This window comes from Triturus cristatus, chromosome 1_2 (assembly GCF_964204655.1).
Source record: "Triturus cristatus chromosome 1_2, aTriCri1.1, whole genome shotgun sequence".
Taxonomy (NCBI): Eukaryota; Metazoa; Chordata; class Amphibia; order Caudata; family Salamandridae; genus Triturus; species Triturus cristatus.
In genome coordinates, this window is record NC_140580.1 from 474286003 (window position 1) to 474297968 (window position 11966).

The following is an 11966-nucleotide window of genomic DNA, read 5'->3' on the forward strand; positions in this document are numbered from 1 at the left end:
GAAATCAAGAATCAAAACGTAGTCAATAAATCACAATAATAATCACATTAAGCATGTTCCATAACGGAAACAATCCCTATTCTAAGAATCGGGGAAAAGGTGTCAGTCAGAACCCAAAAAGAGTTCTAGTTTGAGAGAGAGTGAAAGAAAAAAAACAAAGCTTTAACTTCAAAAATCAATTTTATAAATCAACAATCAATCAAAACAGAACTTCTCATAAAGAGAGGTTCAAGAACTCAGTAGAGCCTCTGAGCAGCGTGGAACGGGGAAAGTGGATGCATTGGAAAAGTCCAGCAAAAGTCTTGGTCTGTTCTAGGAACACACACACTATTATAGACTACACATTTTATCAATGTTGCAGCTTGTGGTTTTTTTTTCTTCTTCAGCCAGTCAGTCACCTTCCAATATTCTCATGGTATCAGGATCCCTCCTCATCTTCTCGTAGAAAACACAATGGCTCTACATAGCAGCTTTCAACGTCGCTTATTTCTTATCATCTAGTGGTTACATCTAGACAACTGGTAATTCATTTTCTTGTTCAAAGCTACTTTCCCATGAGGAAATGTTCGTCTCTATCTTCTAAATAACAAACCGTATTTATTTATTAGCAGTGATCGTTGTGTAAAAAGAAACATTTGCAAAATAAGGTTAAAAAAAATGTATGCAAATACTATTCATCATGAAAACATGGAAAGGTCAAGAAATAAATATTCTTTGCACATTAAGCATTTTCTAGTCATGTCAGATTGGCAATGTTACTTCAACCAGTTGGGGACTAATACAAGTAAATATGGCTGCCTATTTCAATTTTCCATTTAAACACATTTTTTTTCATTAAAGCCTCTACATTAATTCTGCACATTATAATAAACTGTATTATTTTTCTCGATATTATTACTCACTCCTCTGTCTCCAAGTAAGAGCGATGGTGATCTATATAAAGCTATACCATCATGCGGTCGGGTGGGAAAGAAATGAAAGTAGATCTTATATGGGCATTAAAGGCTATTTGTGTCCTACAGATAGTTTTCTGGTGTGCAACACATGCTGTGTAATGTATTTATGTTTATTATCACCAGTTATTGCTCGTGAGATAGTGCTCGTTATTCAAGTAATCTGTACTTGTGCTTGGTTTGGCTCGGAAACCGTCTTCTGCACGAGGATGTGTGCTGGTATTCTGGGTCAAACTGTTCTTTGGTCGAGTAAAAAAGTGAAGACTATAGATTGCTATTAGAGAAGAGATGATAGATTTTAGTTTTGATATTTGAAGTTATTAGCTTTTAAATCTACTTAGGACTTTTCCACTGGCCCAACTTATCTTTGAAGGGACTTATTGGATTTTGAAAGCTTTGAGCATAAAATAGGAGTGAACTTTATGAATGTTTTGTGTCTACAAGAATGCATGTGCTTTTTTAGTCTTTTTGATAAACAAACGATTTGTATGTTATCATTACTTTATGTCACTAGTTATTTGTATGCCTCAAAGATTTTTCTGGTTAAACTGTGCTTGTTGAAGTTTTTGCTGAAGTTCGTTGATGTAGGGATGTTTCCTTTAAATCTTGCCATGTGTGTATGTGCTGTTTGTATTGCAGGGCCTCTATGCTGAAGGCGTTCTGTGCTGTCTAGCTGTTGTGTTGAACATTTTATTGTTATTTCTGGGTGCAAATTTATAAATGTTTTTTGTTCATTCAGAAAACTGATTTGGGAAGATGTCTTGAAAACACTATGAGGTAGGTATAATTGTAATAACTATTTTGGGGCAGAACATGTCTGTCGTACCTAAATCTATATTTGTAAGCAAATTCGTATTTCATTGATTCTGTGTTCATTAACCATTTGGCCTATGTTGAGAATTAAGATGATTGTTGAGGTCATTAACATTTGTTCTGTACTCAGTAAATCATTTCAGACACAAATAATGTTCAGCTATGGTTTTTATTGTGCAACACATGCCTTTACCATGCATGCCCTTTCCATGAAAATACGGAAACAAAATAAGAACCATCCAACAATTAAAAAGTGACCTGAAAACATCTGTCCAATCCTAAAGAAAAGCACTAAAATTAAGTTAAACAATTAAATTTCCAAGTAATCATATACATTTTGGAAAAATTAATACAGTAATGCATGAAAAACACAAAATCATAAAAATCTCTTTTCAACCTCAGCTACACTACAAAGAAGGAAAGACAACATATCCCTGTGAATATAAGCATTCATTTGGATTATACGTATGGATCTAGATATGTGTATTCCTTTGAATAAATGTGCATAATAATTATGTTTATAAATAGATGTATATTCATTAGGTCTGCTTAACAAATGTACATGTTACTTATGGTCATTATATTCTATGTTTAACATGCATATAGGTCACTGCATAAATAAGTACATTTGTATCATGACTATCAGCAATTGGTTCACTATTGAATTATTAAAAGGAAAGAAAGAAAAACACGAATAAATTAGCTTATGGTGCAGCAACACTTGAAAGTTTAAGTATATTAACCCCTTGTGTGCGCACGACGTCTCCCGGCCGTCGTGCATTACGGTGGGCGTGTGCGCCCGACGGCCGGGAGCCGTCGTGTTCCCGAACGCCGTTTATTTCTCCCGCACAGCAGGAGAAATAAACCCGCACGCAGGGGGTTAAATACAATGGAAATCTAGAGATATTACTTCCTTATGAAGTATATACCTTCAATGTTCTTATGTATCTTAATATTTAATACTTTACTCCTAATTCAGCATCTCCAATGTACTACCCTATATCTCATCCTATACCTCTCTCAATATATCCTCTACCTCCACTCTGACTCATCCCAAACCCCATTCTGCTACTATGACCCCTAAAATAATCCTTCGTAGACTCATCCCTCCTGTACCCCTCCTTCCATCATCTTAAACCTCTTTTGCTATTCAGATCTCCCAAACAAGCCTTTCTAAACCATTCCTGCATGTATCGCTCCTAGACTCATCCCATACTCATCTTTCTCCCTAATCCACTCTTTCCCCATCCATCTCTCCTTTACTCATTCCAAACCTCCTCCTACTGCTATGATCTCCAAATAAATACTTTCTAGACCCTTCTCTCCCCTCTGTCCCTCCACTATTCTTTTCACTCCAACTAACAGACTCACAAGTCCACCGCTCAAATTAATTTCACATTTCCTTAGACTAATTCATCATTAATCCTTTCGGGTTCCGCAGTAGTGTGCTACTCGCCGAAAAGCACTTCGATGCCTCATCAGGGGTAGTAAGCGCCATTTAAATGCAATTACAATCTTAAAAACCATGACATCAAAAGCACAGCAAACTATTAACCAAGTACATTTTTCACATGAAATACAAATGAAACTTAACAACCACATTCTATTTTCAAAACAGGAAATTAACGTAGAATTCTTTTCCAGTTTGAAGAGTTTAAAATAACTTTTTTTCTCAACAGATTCCAACAGTTAACCCTGCAATTGTTTTATCTCTCTACAGGAGCAAACAAAAATTAGGAAAAAATATACAATACCATAACATCACACTCATAAATTCTTCTCTTTCAGATCTTTTAAAAATGGAAAATGCTCATTAGGCCAGATATATTCCTTCCAAAAGGAGTAATAGACGTTTGAAAAATGGTGATCACATAAATGAAAGGAGAGATTAACTGAGCCCAGGAGTCATTGTAATTGGGTTGAATATTTCTCATCCTTGTGCAAAGGTAGAGAGGTTACTCTTGGTGACATAGTGAAAAGAACCACAAAGCATAACCTCTCTGCAATTGTAATTGTAGTAAGAGAAAATACAAATTAAGTCACTTGCGGCCACCTCCAATGAGCCCTGTGGCTCAGTTTTAAGGGGTGGTAGCCCAGAACATCTCCATGCATATTGCCAGTGGTATCACCACAAATCTAAGAATAATGGCGCACCTGCAAAAGCAGGCAAGTAATTCCCGAAAAGCAACTCCTCACACCTCCTCTGATATTAACATACCACTTGAACTAATGGAATCCTTTAATCATGAACCTTGTCTTCTCTAATTCACCAGAGGATAAGGGGAGCACACCACCAGGGCCGGAATTCCTAAATATGTGGAGGGTGACATGACAGGCCTTAAAGTCCACCCCAGGCCAAAATGTTTCAAAATGGGAAGGGGTCCACCCTCCTTGTACCTCTATAGGCCCCGGGGAGCCGCTCCCCTGGGCCGATTACTTCAATTAAGGGCAGGGGGATGTGCAGCCCCTTTCCCTGAGCCATTAACGGCCCTGGGGATTCTATGCCCCAGGGCCGGCTCCCATGATATATCCCAGGGAGCCCACTCCCAGGACATAACAGTTTCCCTGCCAGCACCGACCCAGGCAGGGAAACCTGCGTTTTCTCCCGCTTGGTGGGAGCATTTTAAAATGTCCCAACAAGCAGGAGCAAACACAAAGTCTGCCACTAGCCAGAGGGTGCTTTAAAAATGTTCCCCCATCTGTTTCATTGCCCACACTGATGCAGGTAGAGAAACAAGTAAAAATATTGCCCCAGCCCTGAGGGAGCAGGATTAGTAGCTGCTCCCTGCGGGCAGGAACAATATCAGCTCCAGTTGCACATGGGGAGCTGAGTGGGGCCTTAGGGGCCTTAGTGCTCCCCCCATGGCCTCCAACAAGTTTATGGTGGGTGCCCTGGGTGGGTACAAGGGCACCCACCTTTAAGGATGTGGGCCCTAGGGGAACGGGCCTTTGGCACCTAAAAAGGCTCGGGAGGGGGCCCTACCCTTTTATTTTAAGTGCGGCCCTGGGGGATGGGTCCCCAGGGCCTAATAGGGCTTGGGAAGGGTGGGCCACAAAGCCGCCTTCCCTTTTAATAAAAAAAAGTACCCTGGAAGATGGGGTCCCTAGGGTCTAATAAAGCTTTTGAGATGTCATCAGTGATGTCATCAGTGATGTCACTGACCATGTCATTAATGATGTAATATGTGACATCATCAGCAGTGCATTGCAGGGGCGCGAGTTATAGTTAGCTGAACTAACTATAACAGGGGAATTTTTATGGTTTTGTACGAGTGAAATGTCCAACTAACTATAACGTCCCTGAAACCTATGTTTTTTTCAGTGAATTTCTAAGATTTTTTTCAATGTTAATTTCTAACTAAAACGTGCCTGAAACCTATGTTTTTTTCAGTGAATTTCAATGGTTTTCCAAATGCTAATTTCTAACTATGCCTACAAAGGTAGGAGATGTGAAGAAAGAGGAAGAAAAGCACAGAAAAAAGCAAGACAAATGCTGAAAGAGTCAACAGAAGTCCAGAAAGACGAACAAAAGTGCAGGAAGAAGCAAGAGATGTGCAGAAAGAACCAACAGAGGAGCAGAAAGTCCTCCTGTACCCCCAACATTTTACTGACGGGTACTGGTGGTAACTGACTCTGACTAACCAGGACCGGAGCCAGTGCTATGCTAAAAGACACTGAGAATACAGTGGAAACACCTACATACACTAGGGAACACTATGTGTTGGGGTATCCCTGTGATTAGCATGACCTCCTCTGTATTTGCCATGAGTTAGTGCCTGGGTAATTGCATGAGTAAGTACATGGGTACTGAGTGGATGATTAGAGTACTGCAAGGAGAGTGCATGGTGAATTTATAAGTGGTTGGATTTTGGCGGAGTGATTGGATAAGTACATGTTGCTGGCTGGTTGATTGGAGGAGTGTATGGGTAGTGACAAGGAGGTGGATGGACTGCATCAGTAGTGCTCAGGGGATTGTAGCAGTGCATGTGTTAGTGCCTGGGTCATTGCATGAGTACATGGGTAGTGACTGGATGATTAGAGTGCTGCAAGGACAGTGCATGGTGATTTTATAACTGCCTGGGTTTTGGTGGAGTGATTGGATAAGTACATGATGCTGGATGGGTGATTTAAGGAGTGCGTGGGTACTGACAGAGGGATTTCTGGACTGCATGGGTACAACCTGGGTAATTGGAGGAGTGAATCAGTACTGTGTAGGTGGTTAGAGGTCTGCATGGGTAGTGCACAGGGAATTGTAGTAGTGCATGTGTTAGTGCCTGGGTCATTCTATGAGTACATGGGTACTGACTGGAAGATTAGAGTACGGCAAGGACATTGCATGGTGAATTTATAAGTGCCTGGGTTTTGGCGGAGTGATTGGATAAGTACATGGTGCTGGCTGGGTGATTGGAGGAGTGCATGGGTAGTGACAGGGCGATGGCTGGACTGCATGGGTACTGCTCAGGGTATTGTAACAGTGCATGAGATAGTGCATGGGTCATTGCATGAGTGCATGGGTAGTGACTGGATGATTAGAGTGCTCCAAGGAGAGTGTATGGTGAATTTATAAGTGCTTGGGTTTTGGCGGACTGATTGCATAAGTACACACATGTCACATCAGGCCCCGCACCCTCCCTTCACCACTGTGCAAACGCGCCCCCTGGCGGGTTCTAAGTTGGGGAATGAATTCCCCTTGAGTTCTGATGGTCCCTTGGGGCAAACTAGCACAGCAGGTTCCTCCAGTAAGTGCTACAGAGCTGTGTTGCAGAGAGGTGTAAAAACACTTCTCTGCAACGCAGCTCCCTGGCGCATACTGGAGTCTAAAATGTTTATAAAATTTGGAACAGTATTCCCTATGGGACTGAATAAAGAAGAGTTGTCATTTCAGTTAGGATAGGATTTGTTCCATAGTTCTTATCCACTTCCAGAAACAACTTAATCATTACTAGTTATGTTTGGTTTTAATCATCACAAAAAATGTATTAATAAGCACTGTTTGTATTTTATTGTGTTGTAGGAGATGAAGATATATGCTTGCCTGGTGGAGAAAAATAAAAGAGTTAAAAATATCTAATTGGGGATTACTGATCGGGAAGAATGTATTGATGGTGATGAAAGGAAATTAATTGGGAAACCAGGTTTGCCATTGATTATGTGCTTTAAATTATGACGTATATTTGATGTTCAACTTTGGGCCCACTAGGGCGGAATTGTGGTGGACGAACTGTTTCAGAATATCAGCGCTATGGTAAAGTATTCATTGCCACAAAGGCGTACTGGAAAAATTGTAAACTATTGGTAACCAGACTAGTGAAGATTTTCACAAGTTTAATGAGTTGCCCACTTGGGCGGAATTATGGACTTATCAATGGACAATTTTACAATACGAGCGCTGTAAATATAGTTGCCCACTGGGGCGGTATCATCATTTATATATGTTGTTTGCTGAGATATTATTCAGTATTTAAGCAGAATGAAAGGTATCATTTCATGCATCTCCAATATCGCAATAACTGCATTTGTTAATAGTGTTATCCTCTGTTAACTAGTTTGCAACCATTTTAAAATGGATGGATATCGCAATAACTGCATTTGTTAATACAGTGTTATCCTCTGTTAACTAGTTTGCAACCATTTCAAAATGGATGACAGTTTTCTCCCTGTATAGAGGCATATGGGATGTGTAGTCCTACTTCTATTTTGTGATTACGTTCGAAAGTGCACTATATATATGTGATTGGTACAAACAGACCTTTGACCCGTGATCAAGGTGTGTCTGCACCGAAACGCATCGGGCGTTTGACCTGCTACATGCTTTTTTAAAATAAATCACTGTGCGTGTATGGATTTGGGCTGGAGTACCTTTTAGCCATAAACGACAAGAAAATGTGACTTATTTATGAGGATTCGCGTCCTCGCACTGGCCCGCCGCCGTAAATGGCAGAGAGACCCGTGAAGGATGGTAAATTTGGGTAGGCTCGAACATGTCCGAGTGGACCCCGTCCCCAACCCGGGACTGAGAGGAGTGGGACTCTGAATGCCAGGGACACCCCAAGTCCTTATCCTCATCGGAGGAGAAATCGTCCTCTGATACACCCTCTCCCTCTAAGGGAAACCCACCGTCGGGGTCTACAATAGTGGTGACAGCGTCGCAATTTTCTCCGGACTCCTCCTCCTCCTGGCAGGGTGCAGGTTTTAGCGTTCATGCACTCTTGAGGAAGGTCTCCGTAAGTTTATCAAATCCTGAACACCCCAGGGATGCTTTTCGCCAGCTTATCAACCTGATCCCTAAGAGGAGCCAGCGCCCTAGAAATAGCCATAGACAGGGCTTGGTCCACTGCTGGAGGGAGAAGTTGGGGGGTCATTCCTCCTCCACGTCCTTATAGGAGGAGTAAAAATGGTCTTCTGGAAAAGGCATGATAGCAGAGGGTGTGAGCACAGAACAAATATCCTTAAAATCCTTAAGGCAGCCCCCTCGCTGGTGCTCCAGCAGCTGGGCTTTCCCCGAAGCTATTATAAGAATAGACTGAGGCGCAATACAAATTACCACCACCAGGTGGCGCTGGTCACTAACATGGTCGTGTGAGGAAATCAACGCGTAGCAGTGTCAAAATCAGGCGAGGGTTGGTCGGGAATCAAGCGGACACTAAAGGAGTGACGGGATTCCCAAACGTGCGTAAAGACCAGCCGGAGCCCTCGACGGGCTGCCTCGCTCGGACCAGACGCGCCTGACAGGATCTCACCGCGTGCAGAGTACACAGTGGGAGAAACTGTGAGGGGGAGAACGCTCTCGGGCAAGAGCCTGCTGCGTAGGGAATATGAAACAATACCAAGGCAATAATGCTAACAACGTGCACAAGAAACCACTATACAAACAGCAACAACGTCAGATTAAGCCAAGAATGTAAGGAATGCACTTAACTGACGAGCAGTGAAGAAAGAGGAAGCAGAAGGGATGTCACGATATTATATAAGATGGACTGTGATATGATTGGACTATAGTTGCCTTGGAGACTACCCCCCTAATGGTTCATGGGTTGTGTAGTCTTTTGTTTAATGATTGTTGGGTTACGTTTTCTTTGAACTGCTATGGAAATAAAGTGAGGAAAGATATGCATAATCCTCACCTCCGTCCTGCCATAGAATTCATTAAACTTTATTTGATCTGATTTAGAAACATAGATCATAAAAGTGTACATAAAAACAGTAAATCCTCTTTCCTAATACAGTGAGAATTAATTAAAACCAGTAGGTATAAATAGGTGTTACAAAGCCCGGTTCAGAGCAACTTCAGGTTAACAGAATCGTAAAGTTCAATGTTTCACAAGATCAATCTCATGTACTTCATGCAAAATACGCAATAAGGGGTCCAAGTAAGATGTAACGCTCCAATACCTGACCAGTCTGCACCATATAAAACTGCAGAAAAAATAAAAATAAAAAGTGTTTTGCACACATTCAGATGTGTCACACATTTGCCATAAGTTCAGAATGTTAGCACTCTAGTTGTTCATTAGATCACTGTAGTAAAGCTACTGCTCACCAGGGAGTTAACTGGAAGTCTACTGCTGGTATTGAAGGTGATTGTTTCAGTCTGCATGTCAGAATTTTCTAATGAAATAGAAGAGGATTTGAGATCTCACTTAAAACGTGCCCTAAATTTTCTTTCTGCAGCACTAACCATAATTTCTATGGCAAAATGAACCCCCTCATTTTGTTCCTTTCTAAATTAAATGTTTTAAGTGTTACCAGTCTATTCCAATCAAGATGGCTTCAGGTGTGCCATAATTTTGTCATAAGTAAGACTGATAGATCTCTAGTTGTTCTTTATAACACTCTGGGAAGCTGCAGTAGAACACAAAGGCATCAACTGACAGGCTGCTCCTGTTGAAATATAACAGGAAGATATGTGAGATCTCACTTAAAACATGTCCTAATTTTTCTTTGTACAGCACCAACCATCATTTCTATGACAAAATGAGCCCCCTCATTTTGTTCCTTTTTAAATTAAATGTTTTAAAAGTTACCAATTTATTCCAATCAAGATGGCTTCAGGTGTGCCATAAATTTGTCATAAGTAAGACTGTTAGCGCTCTAGTTGCTCTTTAGAACACTCTGGGAAGCTGCAGTAGAACACAAAGGCATCAACTGACAAGCTGCTCCTATTAAAATATAACAGGAAGATATTTGAGATCACACTTGAAACATGTCCTAATTTTTCTTTCTACAGCACTAACCATAATTTCTATGACAAAATGAACCCCCTCATTTTGTTCCTTTTTAAATTAAACGTTTCAAGAGTTACGAGTTTATTCCAATCAAGATGGCTTTAGGTGTGCCATACTTTTGTCATAAGTAAGGCTGTTAGCGCTCTAGTTGTTCTTTAGAACACTCTGGGAAGCTGCAGTAGAACACAAAGGCATCAACTGACATGCTGCTCCTGTTGAAATATAACAGGACGATATTTGAGATCTCACTTAAAACATGTCCTAATTTTTCTTTCTACAGCACTAACCATCATTTCTATGACAAAATGAACCCCCTCATTTTGTTCCTTTTTAAATTAAATGTTTTAAGTGTTACCAGTTTATTCCAATCAAGATGACTTCAGGTGTGCCATACTTTTGTCCTAAGTAAGGCTGTTAGACCTCTAGTTGATCTTTAGAACACTCTGGGAAGCTGCAGTAGAACACAAAGGAATCAACTGACAGTCTCTGCCCTTATGGATGTACATGATTTATTGAGAATGACAGACTTCATTCTCACATGACTGAGAAAGATAATGTGAATTTACAGAAAAAAAATGCTCTCATTTTAGCTTCAGTTTTCTCTCAAACATTATTCATGATATCCCAGCAGAAGGTTTTTCACAGAGTAAAATCACCTTAGAACACACCACAATTCCTGAAATTAGTATGGTACCATGAACAAATGAATTCTAATGTCGGTTATCACCCTTTATAGTTCTCCTTTTGGTAACCCACAAAATCTTCGATTCACTACAATGCATTTCAGTGGGGTACTATCATGTATATTGGTCCCAAGATGGGTGCCAGGAATAAGTGCTGACAGCCAATCAGATCTCACGATGAGATGTGTCGTTAGGCTCCGCCCAGATATTGAAATGTTTTCTTTTTCTAATTTCTCATGAACTACTGAACGGATTTACACCATTTAACAAAAAAGGATCTTTCTGAACCAAGCGCTACCTTTTCACCAAATTTCGTGTAATTCCGTTCAGCAGTTCGGGCTGTAGCCGTGTCTAAAGTTTCCCATGTGAATTAACATAGAGAAAACACGTTTTGGGACCCACCTTTTTTCTCAGCCCCCGCTTGCCGAATCACCCCAAAACGTTTAAGATAGGAGGTGACCGGAGCGCCTCACGAGTTTTAAAAATTTCACGAAGATTCGTCAACCGACGCCAAAGTTATTGGGAAAAGAATGTTACAATTTTCCTATGGATTATAGGTCCTAACTATAACTACCTACTGGCAACCGCCAGTAGGTAATATATATATATATAGATATATATATATATATATATATATATATATATATAGAGAGAGCCACATCCTTGGAAATCGCCGGGACACTATCATCTCGGTGCAATCACAGGGTCCAAGACTCCCTGTTACTTTAATGTCGTTCCACAGCGCACCATCGCACTCCATGCACTCCTTCCAAAAAGGCACAAATCCGCGGTTCAAATTTCAAATTGATTTATTCAGCATCGACAGCCAAATTACCCAACGCGTTTCGGCGTGAACCGCCTTGGTCACGGGTAAATTCCGCCATATCGACTCTCGGTTTTTAAACATTTTAGTCGTGAGTATGACGAAACAATAAACAAAACAGAGGAAGGACATATGCTGATTCAATACATACATCGTAATGTTATTGCCAATGCGTCGGCCATTTTGGAGTGGTAAATGTAATGTTCTTACATATATATACATTCTCAAAATTTCATATATTATTAATTTATATATGATCTTACAGTATGGCTGTTCGTCCATAACAAAAAGTATCAACAAACATTGAATTCATGATTATTGAGTATCTATAAACTTCGTATAGCGTAGTATCAGCAAAGACTACCAGACAAGTGATAATAACATGAGCATACATACAACACATTTCGTTAGCGCTAAATTACAAAGTTTTCACTTTCTATAGGGCCCGTAAGCATTTTATTCATCCACG